The sequence below is a fragment of the Triticum urartu genome, chromosome 3A, assembly GCF_056163025.1.
Source record: "Triticum urartu cultivar PI428250 chromosome 3A, HENAU_Tu73, whole genome shotgun sequence".
In the NCBI taxonomy this organism is placed as follows: Eukaryota; Viridiplantae; Streptophyta; class Magnoliopsida; order Poales; family Poaceae; genus Triticum; species Triticum urartu.
This window is the reverse complement of record NC_141875.1, coordinates 584,361,953-584,375,792: the sequence shown is the minus strand read 5'-3', so window position 1 is coordinate 584,375,792 and position 13,840 is coordinate 584,361,953.

Sequence of the window (13,840 nt, the reverse complement as noted above, 5' to 3'; positions counted from 1 at the left end):
AAAGAGAAAGAATAAAAAGAAATAAAGAGATCATGTGGATCTTATGGAGAGTAATGACTTCACGTATAAATAGTATGATGAATAAAAGTTGTTGAAAGTTGACAAACGTAGTTTTGGTCATTGTTGCAATTAATAAGAAGTAATAAAGAAAGAGAGGTTTTCACATATAAATATACTATCTTGGACATCTTTTATGATTGTGAGCACTCATTAAAATATGACATGCTAAAGAGTTGATGTTAGACAAGGAAGACAACTTAATGGGTTATGTTTTCTTACATCCGAAATAAATTATAATGTCATGGATCATCCAACATGTTAAGCTTGCCTTTCCCTCTCACTCTAGCCAAATTATTTGTGCTTCCAAATATCCTTAAACCCAGTTTTGCCATAAGAGTCCACCATATCTACCTATGGATTGAGTAAGATCCTTCGAGTAAGTTGTCATTGTTGCAAGCAATAAAAATTCTCTCTAAATATGTATGATTTATTAGTGTGGAGAAAATAAGCTTTATACGATCTTGTGATGTGGAAGAAATAAAACAGATGGACTGCATAATAAAGGTCCATATCACAAGTGGCAAACTAAAGTGACGTTCTTTTGCATTAAGACTTCGTGCATCCAACCATAAAAGCACATGACAACCTCTGCTTCCCTCTGCGAAGGGCCTATCTTTTATTCTTGTCTTATACTTCATACAAGAGTCATGGTGATCTTCACCTTTCCTTTTTACATTCTATCCTTTGGCAAGCACAATGTGTTGGGAAGATCCTAATATATATATAGCTAATTGGATGTAAGTTTTCATGAACTATTATTGTTGACATTACCCTTGAGGTAAAAGGTTGGGAGGCAAAACTATAAGCCCCTATCTTTCTCTGTGTTCGACTAAAACTTCATAACCATAAATATTGCGTGAGTGTTAGCAATTGTGAAAGACTAAATGATAGTTGAGTATGTGGACTTGCTGAAAAGCTCTTATATTGGCTCATTCCTATGTTATGATAAATTGCAATTGCTTCAATGACTGAGACTATAGTTTGTTAGTTTTCAATGAAGTTTCTGATTCATACTTGAAATTGTGAATGAATTGTTACTTCAGCATAATAAATCATATGACAATATATATATATATGTTGTTGTTATAAGAATGATCATGATGCCCTCATGTCCGTATTTTATTTTATCGACACCTCTATCTCTAAACATGTGGACATATTTTTGGATTTTGGCTTCCGCTTGAGGACAAGCGTGGTCTAAGCTTGGGGGAGTTGATACGTCCATTTTGCATCATGCTTTTATATTGATATTTATTGCATTATGGGTTGTTATTACACATTATGTCACAATACTTATGCCTATTCTCTCTTATTTTACAAGGTTTACATGAAGAGGGAGAATGCCGGCAGCTGGAATTCTGGGCTGGAAAAGGAACAAATATTAGAGACCTATTTTGCACAACTCCAAAAGTCCTGAAACTTCATGGGAGCACGTTTCGGAATATATAAAAAATATTGGGCGAAGGAAGTACCAGAGGGGGGCCACCCACCATCCATGAGGGTGGGGGCGCGCCCCCTGCCTCGTGAGCCCTCTAGCAGCCCTCTGATGCCCATCTTCTGCTATATGAGGTCTTTCGTTCAGGAAAAAAATCATAAGCAAGCTTACGGGACGAAACTCCGCCGCCATGAGGCGGAACCTTGGCGGAACCAATCTAGGGCTCCGGCGGAGCTGTTCTACTGGGGAAACTTCCCTCCGGGAGGGGGAAATCATCACCTTCGTCATCACCATCGATCCTCTCATCGGGAGGGGGTCAATCTCCATCAACATCTTCACCAGCACCATCTCATCTCAAACCCTAGTTCATCTCTTGTATCCAATCTTTGTCCCAAAGCCTAGGATTGGTACCTGTGGGTTGCTAGTAGTGTTGATTACTCCTTGTAGTTGATGCTAGTTGGTTTATTCGGTGGAAGATCATATGTTCAGATCCTTTATGCATATTAATACCCCTCTGATTATGAACATGAATATGATTTGTGAGTAGTTACGTTTGTTCCTGAGGACATGGGAGAAGTCTTGCTATAAGTAGTCATGTGAATTTGGTATTCGTTCAATATTTTGATAAGATGTATGTTGTTTTTCCTCTAGTGGTTTCATGTGAACGTCGACTACATGACACTTCACCATTTTTTGGGCCTAGAGGAAGGCATTGGGGGGGAATAAGTAGATGATGGGTTGCTAGAGTGACAGAAGCTTAAACCCTAGTTTATGAGTTGCTTCGTAAGGGGCTGATTTGGATCCATATGTTTCATGCTATGGTTAGGTTTACCTTAATACTTATTTTGTAGTTGCGGATGCTTGCAAGAGGGGTTAATAATAAGTGGGATGCTTGTCTAAGGAAGGACAATACCCAAGCACCGGTCCACCCAAATATCAAATTATCAAAGTACCGAACGTGAATCATATGAACGTGATGAAAACTAGCTTGACGATAATTCCCATGTGTCCTCGGGAGAGTTTTCCTTTATATAAGAGTTTGTCCAGGATTGTCCTTTGCTACAAAAAGGATTGGGCCATCTTGCTGCACCTTATTTACTTTTGTTACTTGTTACCCGTTACAAATTACCTTATCACAAAACTATCTGTTACTGATAATTTCAGTGCTTGCAGAGAATACCTTACTGAAAACTGCTTATCATTTCCTTCTGCTCCTCGTTGGGTTCGACACTCTTACTTATCTAAAGGACTAAGATAGATCCCCTATACTTGTGGGTCATCAAACTCTTCTTTAGAAGATCATCATTGATTGCTTTTAGGAACCCATGCTCTTGCTCTAAATTTAGCTTCTCGAAGTGTAGCTTCTCATGAGTTCTTAGGACCTCTCTATGATCCTCTAGAGTTTTTTCATGAGCTAACTTAAGAGTGTTTAGTTCTTTAGTTAGACGCTCAATCCCCTTCTTATCATTGTCATTCGTTTTATCTTGATTAACATGATTAATAGAAATTTCATCATAGTTTTCATCACTAGTGTTGTCAACAAGTAAATCATCATCACCTAGCAAATCATCTTCATTACTATTGAAATCAACATACTCGGGGTGTGATACCTTAGGGCCTTTAGCCATGAAGCATCTTCCAATTCCTTCATTTGGTGGGTCAAATATGTTGTAGGAGTTGGATGACACAAGTACAAGACCGGCAACACCTTCATCTTGAGTATATTCTGAGTCGGAGTGATAACTTCTGTTGGAGTAATTGTCAGAGTCGGAACCGGATACCCATTCACCAACGTGAGCTTAATGTCTTCATATTGTGTAGCTCTTTGATGACTTGTCCTTCCTTTATGAATCCTTGCTTCTGCGAGAGGGTCTTCGTTCATAACGATCATCTCTACTCCTTCTCTCTCTTGGTGGTGATTCATCTCTTTTACTTCTCCTTCTCAGTGAATCTTCTCGTTTCTTGTAGGGAGCCGTACACTCATTGGGGTAGTGTCCGGGTCTTCCACAATTGTAGCAATTACGATCACGACTAGAAGATCTTTTGTCATTGTAGGATCTTGACTTGGAGATTCTCTCTTTGCTTCTATTCTTGGAGAATTTGTTGAAGTTCTTCACCATTAAGCTCAGTTCTTCATTGGAAACTTGTTTCTCAGTTGATGTTGTAGGAGCATCACATGAAGCTTTGTAAGCACCACTTAACTTGTTGTGGAGCTCTTCCTTATCCTCGAGTGACATCTCATGAGCAACGATTCTACCAATGACTTCCGTGGGCTTGAGATCTTTGTAATTGGGCATCATTTGGATCAAGGTGCACACGGTATCATATTTTCCATCCAAGGCTCTTAGGACCTTCTTGATGATGAATTTTTCTGTCATCTCTTCACTTCCTAAGTCGGCAATCTCATTTGTGATGAGAGCAAGCCTATAGTACATTTCCGCAACTCCTTCACCGTCCTTCATTTTGAACTTGTGAAGTTGACTTTGAAGCACATCCAATTTGGATTCCTTGACGGACATGGTACCTTCGTGCATATCAACCAAAGTATCCCAAATTTCCTTTGCATTCTCAAGGCGACTGATTTTGTTGAATTCTTCGGGGGCACAATCCATTGTAGAGAATATCACAAGCTTGAGCACTATATTGCAACATCCTCATTTCTTCCGTTGTCACTTCATGATCCGGTTCTTTTCCATCCTCGAAGAAATCACCTTGCAAGCCAATACGCACAACAGCCCAAACGGCGGGGTTATGACCAAGAATATGCATTTTCATCTTATGCTTCCGACTAGCAAAATTAGTACCATCAAAGTAAGGACCTCTATGGTGATAATTTTCCTTGCTAGACGCCATACTCTCCTATGTTGTGAAACCAAGGCTATGATCACCAAAGCTATGGAAATCAAGGCAAATGGAGACCAAAGCTCTGATACCACGTGCAGGATCGAAAGTGGGTCTAGAGGAGGAGGTGATTAGACTACTTGACCAAATAAAAATCTAACCTATTCCCAATTTTAGTTGTGGGCAGATTTTAGCAACATAGCACAAGTCAAGCAATCAACCTGCACATACAATTCTAAGAGTGTAGCAGCGGAAAGTAAAACATTCCATATGAAGGTAAGGGGAAGGGTTTGGAGAGTGCAAACGCAATGATGACACGAAGATTTTTGGTGTGGTTCTGATAGGTAGTGCTATCGTATGTCCATGTTGACGAAGACTTCAACCCACAAAGGGTAACAGTTGCGCGAGTCCACGGAGGGCTCCACCCACGAAGGGTCCACGAAGAAGCAACCTTGTCCATCCCACCATGGCCATCGCCCGCGAAGGACTTGCCTCACTTGGGTAGATCTTCATGAAGTATGCGATCTCCTTGCCTTTACAAACTTCTTGGTTCAACTCCACAATCCTGTTGGAGGCTCCCAAGCGACACCTAACCAATCTAGGAGACACCACTCTCCAAAAGGTAATAGATGTTGTGTTGATGATGAACTCCTTGCTCTTGTTCTTCAAGTGATAGTCTCCGCAACACTCAACTCTCTCTCATAGATTTGGATATGGTGGAAAGATTATTTGAGTGGAAAGCAACTTGGGGAAGGCTAGAGATCAAGATTCTTGTGGTAGGATTGGTATATCTTGGTATCAACACATGAGTAGGTGGTTCTCTCTTAGAAAATGTAAAGTGGAAGTGTAGGCATGTTCTGATGGCTCTCTCACAAATGGAGAAGGGGGTGGAGGGATATATATAGCCTCCACACAAAATCCAACAATTACACACATTTGACCCAACTTGGTCAGACCAATAGGAAGAATTCGATGAGACCGATTTAGTTCAAAATGTGAACGTTAGGAATCTCGGTGGGACCGACAAGAACAACTCGGTGGGACCAATGTGCTAGGGATTGGGGCAAACATCAACTCGGTGGCAGCGATTGCATCAACTCGGTTAGACCGAAGTGAAGCAATGAGGCAACAAAGAGGATGTCAAGCAAACTTGGTGGGACCGATCACACATTTTGGTAAGACCGAAATAGCTGCTACAGGCAATAGAGAGTTTGCAAGGCCATCTCGGTGAGACCGAGATCCATATCAGTGTGACCGAAGTGTCTAGGCTTTCTGGCAGTGGCTATGTCAAATGAACTCGGTAGCGCCGGATAAAAGATTTTGGTGGGGCCGATTTTGACTTTGAGTTTTGGACATTGAGGGAGTCCTGGATTAGGGGGTATCCGGACAGCCAGATTATATCCTTTGGCCGGACTGTTGGACTATGAAGATACAAGATTGAAGACTTCGTCCCGTGTCTGGATGGGACTCTCCTTGGCGTGGAAGGCAAGCTTGGCAATACGGATATGTAGATCTCCTTCCTTGTAACCGACTCTGTGTAACCCTAGCCCCCTCCGGTATCTATATAAACCGGAGGGTTTTAGTCCGTAGGACAACATACAATCATACCATAGGCTAGCTTCTAGGGTTTAGCCTCTCTATTCTCATGGTAGATCAACTCTTGTACTACTCATATTATCAAGAATAATCAAGCAGGACATAGGGTTTTACCTCCATCAGGAGGGTCCGAACCTGGGTAAAACATCGTGTCCCCTGCTTCCTGTTACCATCCGCCTTAGACGCACAGTTCGGGACCCCCTACCCGAGATCCGCCGGTTTTGACACCGACATTGGTGCTTTCATTGAGAGTTCCACTATGTCATCATCATTAGTCTTGATGGCTCCTTCGATCATCGATAGCGATGCAGTCCAGGGTGAGACTTTTCTCCCCGGACAGATCTTTGTATTCGGCGGCTCCGCACTGCGGGCCAACTCGCTTGGCCATCTGGAGCAGATCGAGAGCTACGCCCCTGGCTATCAGGTCAGATTTGGAAACTTGAACTACACAGCCGACATCCACGGAGACTTGATCTTCGACGAATTCGAGCCCTTGTCGAGTGCGCCACACGGTCACGATGAGCATGACTTAGCTCCACCATTAGACAGTGTTCGGGAGATCGCACCGGCGACCGCTCCGGCCCTCAAATCGGAGCCAATTGTGCCATCCAGTGACGGGTGGATAGACCCCGCCGCGGAGGCTGCACTCTCATCGGCGATCGAGCCGAGTATCGACCTTACCCTTCACAAGAGCCGTGACGCCAAACTGCCGGATTCTTCCCCGGCCACGGACTCCGAACCGCCTGCGCCCGTGCCCATCGAATCCGACTGGGCGCCGATCATGGAGTTCACCTCCGCGGATATCTTTCAGCACTCGCCTTTCGGCGACATATTGAACTCATTAAGGTCTCTCTCTCTCTGTCAGGAGAGCCCTAGACGAACTATGTCTGGCAGAATTGGGATGCGGATGACGAAGAAATTCTCCGCCCACCCACCACCCACTTAGTTGCCACTGTTGATGATTCGACCGACATGCTCGACTTCGACTCCGAAGGCATCGACGGTATGGACGATGATGCAGGAGACGAACAGGAACCACTGCCCACAAGGCACTGGACGCCCACTTCATCATATGATGTATACATGGTGGACACCCCCAAAGAAAACGATGACGAAGAACGGAAGGACGCGGCGAAGGGTTGTTCCCTCGAGAAGCAGTCAAAGCGGCGGCGTAAGCGCCGCTCCAAATCCCGCCTCGGCAGAAGAAACGATCATATAAACCCAGCGATAGAGCAAGGCGAGCCAGCGGACGACAAACACGGCATTGAACCATCGTCCGACCACAGCAACACGGAGAATCAAACCGAACAACCCAACTCCGTCGAAGATAACAGTCCGGATGACATCACACCGGACAGGCACTCGGAGCAACAGAATACCCATCAAAGGCTTGTTGCCACTGCGAGGAGTCTGAAAAAGCAGAAGCAAAGGCTCAGGGCTACACAAGACACACTCAGAATCAGATGGAGTGAAGTACTCAACACTGCAGCGAAGTACGGCGGTAATCGCCACACCAAGAGCTACCCGAAGCAAAAGTTGCTACCTGAATTCGATGAGGAGGCCTTAGATCCCCCGCAATCAAAAAACAAAACGGCCATCCGGTCAGATAGATGACCTCGTGGCCAACATAGAGCGGCAAACGACGCCGCACATAAGCCAGTACGCGACCCACGTGAGGGCTCGCATCAAAAGGACGGCGCAGCCAGATCCATCTACGGGCCACGCAAGCGCGCTCCAACATGCAAAGCAACACAACAAACATCCCAACACCACGGCACACCCAAATATAGGGGTGCCGCACACCCCCTATGTTTCACCGATGAGGTGCTGGACCATGAATTTCTTGAGGGATTCAAACCCGTAAAGATAGAGGCGTACGACGGAACGACAGACCATGGGGTCTGGATTGAGGATTACATCCTCCATATCCATATGGCTCGAGGAGACGATCTCCAAGTCATCAAGTACTTACCCCTCAAGCTCAAAGGGCGAGCACGGCACTGGCTTAAAAGCCTCCCCAAAAACCCCATTGGAAGCTGGGAAGAGCTTGAAGACGCTTTTCGGGCAAATTTTCAAGGGACCTATGTCCGACCACCGGATGCAGACGGTTTGAGTCATATAACTCAACAGCCCGGAGAGTCAGCCCGAAAGCTTTGGAACAGGTTTCTCACTAAAAAGAACCAAATAGTGGACTGCCCGGACGCCGAAGCCTTAGCAGCTTTTAAGCACAGCGTTCGAGACGAATGGCTTGCCAAACACCTCGGCCAAGAAAAGCCAAGAACAATGGCAGCATTAACAAGCCTCATGACCCGCTTTTGCACGGACGAGGACATCTGGTTAGCCCGATGCAGCACCAGTGACCCAAGTACATCCGAAGTCAGGGACGGAAACGGGAAACCACAATGCAGCAAAAACAAGCACCGGAATAAAGAAGACAGCCCGAAGAGCACGGCGGTAAATGCCGGATTTAGAAGCTCTCGGCTAGGTCAACAAAAGCTGCCCCCCAAAGGCAAAGAGACGAACTGTCCAGCCTAAACAAGATTCTAGATAAAATATGTCAGATCCACAGCACACCCAATAAACCTACAAATCATACCCATAGAGAATGTTGGGTCTTCAAGCAGTCCGGCAAGCTCAACGCCGAACATAAGGGGCAGGATACACCAAGCGAAGACGAGGACGAGCCTCGCAAGCAAGACACTGGGGAACAGAAGAAATTCCCACCAGAAGTCAAAACAGTAAACGTGTTACACGTGACAAAGGGGAGAAACAAAGCGGCACTCCTAGAGACACATGCCCCAGGGCCTATCACCGTGGAGTTCTGCCACTGGTCGTCCCAACCGATCACCTTTGACCATCGGGATTACTCGGCAAGTATCCGGCATGAAGGATGGGCTGCCTTGGTATTAGACCCAATAATTGACGGATACCACTTCACACGGGTCCTGATGGACTGCGGCAGTAGTTTAAACCTGATATATCAGGACACAGTCCGCAAAATGGGGATAGACCCAACAAAAATTAGCCGCAACAATACTACCTTTAAAGGAGTAACGCCAGGCCAAGAGGCCCATTGCACGGGCTCCCTGCTACTAGAGGTTATATTCGGCTTTCCCGATAACTTCCGCGGTGAAAATTTAACGTCCCACATCGCTCCATTCCAAAGTGGTTATCAAGCACTGCTCGGACGCGAAGCTTTCGCTCGCTTTAATGCAATACCGCATTACGCTTCTCTCATGCTTAAGATGCCCGGTCCACGTGGCATCATACAGTAAATGGAAATATTGAGCGCTCCTTGCGCGCGGAAGACCGTGCGGGCAGCCGCACACTAAACGGCCTCACCAACTAAAGCATCTGACAGGTCGTTAAGACCACGGACGCGGTTGGACGAGTCCGGTACAGCTATATGTAATTGATACAGGTTTGATGGCTATACCCCTATTACAATACAAGGGGCTCAACGTGCGCAAACAAGTGGCAATTAGGCTCAACTTTACTCATTTTGAACTGTACATGGTTTATTTAGTATAAGCTACCTTTTGCACAACGACTTTTCAATTAAGTTCCTTTCCTTTTCAGATGACCATCGTGCTACACCCGTACAGAATACGGCACAACGGAGACACAGGCATAGACGTGCATCAGGGACCCGTTCCGAGGATTCTTTTTAGATTAAGACCCTGCATAAACCTTTTTTACTGTCTCTTGTTGATAAACATCCCTCGTATTCTCAGTACAATCGAGAAGGATGCTGACGTATTGGCATGTGGCCACGTCAGAATATTGCACGTACCTACACACCAGGGGCTCATTACAAAGGGCACTGTTTCGACCCGGTTTACATCATAAAGACCGAATACCCTAGGGAGTGTTCGGCGTCGCGAGTTTGGCCTTATATGCATCAGCTCCGAATCATGTCTTTGGTCAAATGTTGGGTTTGCCCGGCTCCTGTGTTTTGCTGCCTTACGTTGGTTCTATCGGCTAAGGCGGCACCAGGAGAACTACTGCGATTGTGCCCTGGTTCATCCGGACGAGCACCTCAGTAGAGAAAGCCAAAAACTGACTGTCATGATATAGCGTGAGACTGGTCAACCACTCGATGACCTAGCGGAATCTTCGGGACTCCTCCGCCTTAACGAAGGGCCGTTTCCCGGCCAGGCATGTACGCGCCCCGAATCCGGATGAGCGCGGAGCCACCAGGGGCTATATAGTAGCCCCACTGTCAAACTCCTCTGGCTAAGTGAAAGTGTTAAAGCATTATAGTATGATTGCCTAGTTCGCTGCGCTATCACCTCCTTAATGGACCAAGACGTTGGATCAAGTGTGAACATGCGTCTTCTACGAACACCCCCGCATTATACGCGTGGGGGCTGAAGCCGACGACTGCCATCTTTCAGGTTATATACATATATACATCAACGGCCGCACAGGAGGCATCATAGCAGTTTCGAGCAAAAGTATAAATACAGCCTTGATAAATTCAATAAAACATTGTTCTTACAATGGGAATACATGTCACTTAAACATAATATTCTTCGAGCACTGAGCCTCTAGCAAACGAGCGCCTTCAAGAACTTCTTCAAGGTAGTGCTCGGCAGCCACTCGGCCTATGGTCGAACCCTGTGCCGCAACAGTGCTGGCATCCATCTCCGCCCAGTATGTTTTGACACGGGCAAGGGCCATCCGTGAGCCCTCTATGCACGCCGACCTCTTTACAACATCGATGCGTGGCACAGCACCAAGGAATTGTTGCACCAAGCTAAAGTAGCTATCGGCCTTGGCCCTCCTGGCCACAGATGATCCACTATGGACCTCATGGCAAGTTCGGATAATGTATGGAGCTCGGCCCAACCGGTCAATCGCTCATTCAGCAACAGCGGACGGACTTGAGCATGAAACTGTGACCAGAACAGCTTCTCCACTTCAGGACCCTTCTGATCCTTGAAGTACTCGGCCGCATCAGCAGCACTTGCAGCCAAATCCATGTACTCGTCCGCAGAACTCCATAGCCGGTCTAGAGGAGCATATTTTGGATCTCCGAACTTAGTCCGTAACAAGAAGGGCTTCCAGAAATGATATCTGCAGCTTGATTTAGCTCCTCCTTCGTCGCTCTAATTTTGGAGCGGGCTTCCATGGCAGCCACCCGGGCCTTCTCCAGGTCTGTCGCCTTCGCCCGGTTTTCTTCTTCAAGAAGCCGGTAACGGTCAGCAGCATCTTTTAACTCCACGACCATCTTGGCAATTTTTTCTTTGCTCTCGCAATGTGCAGCCTGTTCGGCCCTTAAACCCTCGGCCGCCTTTAAAGCGGCCGCATTGCTGCTCCTTGCGTGCTCCTTGGCTCGGGCAAGCTCCACCTGAAGGGTCTCCATGGTGGTAGCTCCATCTGCAGTCACAACACATTAAAGATACTGGCATCATGCTGCTCTTACTATGTGACGATCACCAGAAAAATCACTGACCCTGTGCCTCGTCAAGTCGCTTGTTGACAAGCACGATGTCGGCATCTACCGCATCCAGCTGCCGCATTAGTTCGGCAAACCCATCAATCCGGCTAGCCACCGGAGCTTCCACCACCTGCACATAAAGGCAGTCTGGTTATTACCTGGGACTATCATCCTCTGTTTGCCGCCGTTTTCTATGGCAACCAGAGTCTCAGGGGCTACTATCTACACAGGGCACATCTAAAAATGCGCGGTACTGTCAAAGATGTACATCATTTCACGTACCTCAAAACCCGTCAGTAGACTCATAAAGGCTTCATGCAACCCGCTTTCGGCGGACGAAATCCTTTCAATCACCGTAACCATCAACATGCGGTGCTCTTCTGAGATAGCCGCTTGCTCTAGCAGATCCCTCGGTACGTCTGACCGCACACCAGATGGTGCCGGACTCTTTTGATTGCTCTCTTCAAGAGCCGGATACTGAGGACTTCGGGTGGCCATAGGATTACCTTCTGGCCTTGCCGGATCAGGAGAAACCCTCTGCGACGACACCTCGGGGTCGCCCGCCTTGTGAGGCGGTGTGGCAGGGGGAGGCGTTTCGCTCTCCATCATCTCTGGAAGAAGATCCCCTGAAGACGAGCTCTGCTGAGAAGGGCTAAGATCCGAACTGCAAGATAAATGCTTCGGTTATTTTCCTCAGAAGTAAAGCGAGATATTATCATTATTAAGTACCCTTTTACTTACAGCTCGGTGGAGGGCTGATCCCCTTGAGGGCATAGTGCGGCCAGGGTAGCCCCCGAGGCAGGACCCTCCGGCGAAGATTTCTCCCCCTGTTTGGAGACCATTATCTCCGGGACCTCGGAGGCGGTCCTCTTCCTTCCCTGGGGAGAGGAAGTTTTAGTCCCTCCTCCCCGGCTAACCTCCTTCGCGGAGGCGCTAACCTCCTTGTTCCCCCCTTTATCTTCTCCCAAGGGCGCTTGATAAGGCGCAATCTCCAGCATCCTGGTTAGCACGGGATTTGGTGAGGTCTCAGGGAGGGGGGCCGGACACCTGATCAACTTTGCCTTCGCTATCCAATCCTGGACCAAGAGCGGTTTTTCTTTTTTAGGGCAACGTTGCTATAAATAAAACGGACAGTGTGTACGGATGCGGGGCTACTTACTTGGGTATCCGGGCGATTGCAGCTCAGACCTACATCCTCAGTGATGTCCGGACACATGATTTGTGGTCCGAAGAACAATTGTACATCTCTTCGTGCGTCATGCCGAGGAAATGTTGGATAGCTCGCGGTCCTTCCGGGTTGAATTCCCACATGCGAAGGGGCCGGCGTTTACAAGGCTGGACTTGATGGACTAGCATAACTTGCACTACCATAACCAGACTGATATCTCTCTCGAGGAGATCTCGGATACGCCTTTGCAGTATTGGCACGTCCTTGGCTGGACCCCAGCTCAGCCCCCCGCTAATCCATGACATCAGTTGTGGTGGGGGGCCTGAGCGGAAGGCGGGGGCAGCTACCCACTTGGCACTTCGGGGAGCTGTGATGTAGAACCACTCCCGCTGCCACAATCCGGACACCACTGGGAAGTAACCCTCAGGCCATGGAGCGTCAGCAATTTTGCTTATTGAAGCGCCTCCGCACACTGCATGCTGCCCCTCGATCGTCTTCGGCTTCACATCGAAGGTCTTGAGCCAGAGGCGGAAGTGAGGAGTAATGCGGAGGAAGGCCTCACATACGACAATAAATGTCGAGATGTAAAGAAGGGAATCCGGGGCCAGATCGTGAAAATCTAGCCCGTAATAGAACATAAGACCCCTAACGAAGGGATCCAGAGCAAGGCCTAGTCCTCGGAGGAAGTGGAAGACGAACACGACGCTCTCATTGGGTTCGGGAGTAGGGACGACCTGCCCTAGGGCAGGCAGCCGATGTGAAATTTCGGCTGTCAGATATCTGGCCTCTCTCAACTTCCTGATGTCCTCCTCTGTGATGGAGGAAGGCATCCACCGACCTTGAAGGTTGGATCCGGACATATTTGAAGGTACGAAGTGCCTAAAACTGAGCTTTGGGTGTTGGAACTCGATGCGAGAGGCGGATTCGATTAAGATCAAGAGGAAAAGGCCTTGTCCCCTTTATAAAGAGGGTGAATATCAAGCATCCTCCTCGTGGCCGTTTGGGACTTGCCTAAGATTTAGGAGTCCTGCTAATAGGCACGGTTGGGTTACCCACGTCCGTATTAATGGGAATCCCATAATAAGGGGACACGATCTCTGCTTCGACAAGACGTGCCAAGGAAACCGCCTCGCGAAACATGCTGAGATAGGTTAGGAAAAACTATTCGAATAAAGACCTGGCTGTGGTGTGATGTCACACTACGGGGTACGTCAGCAGATTAGATTTCTGTAAATATTATTCCCTCTACGGTGGTATTTGGAACTTATTTTGCAGAGCCGGACACGATCCTCGTGTT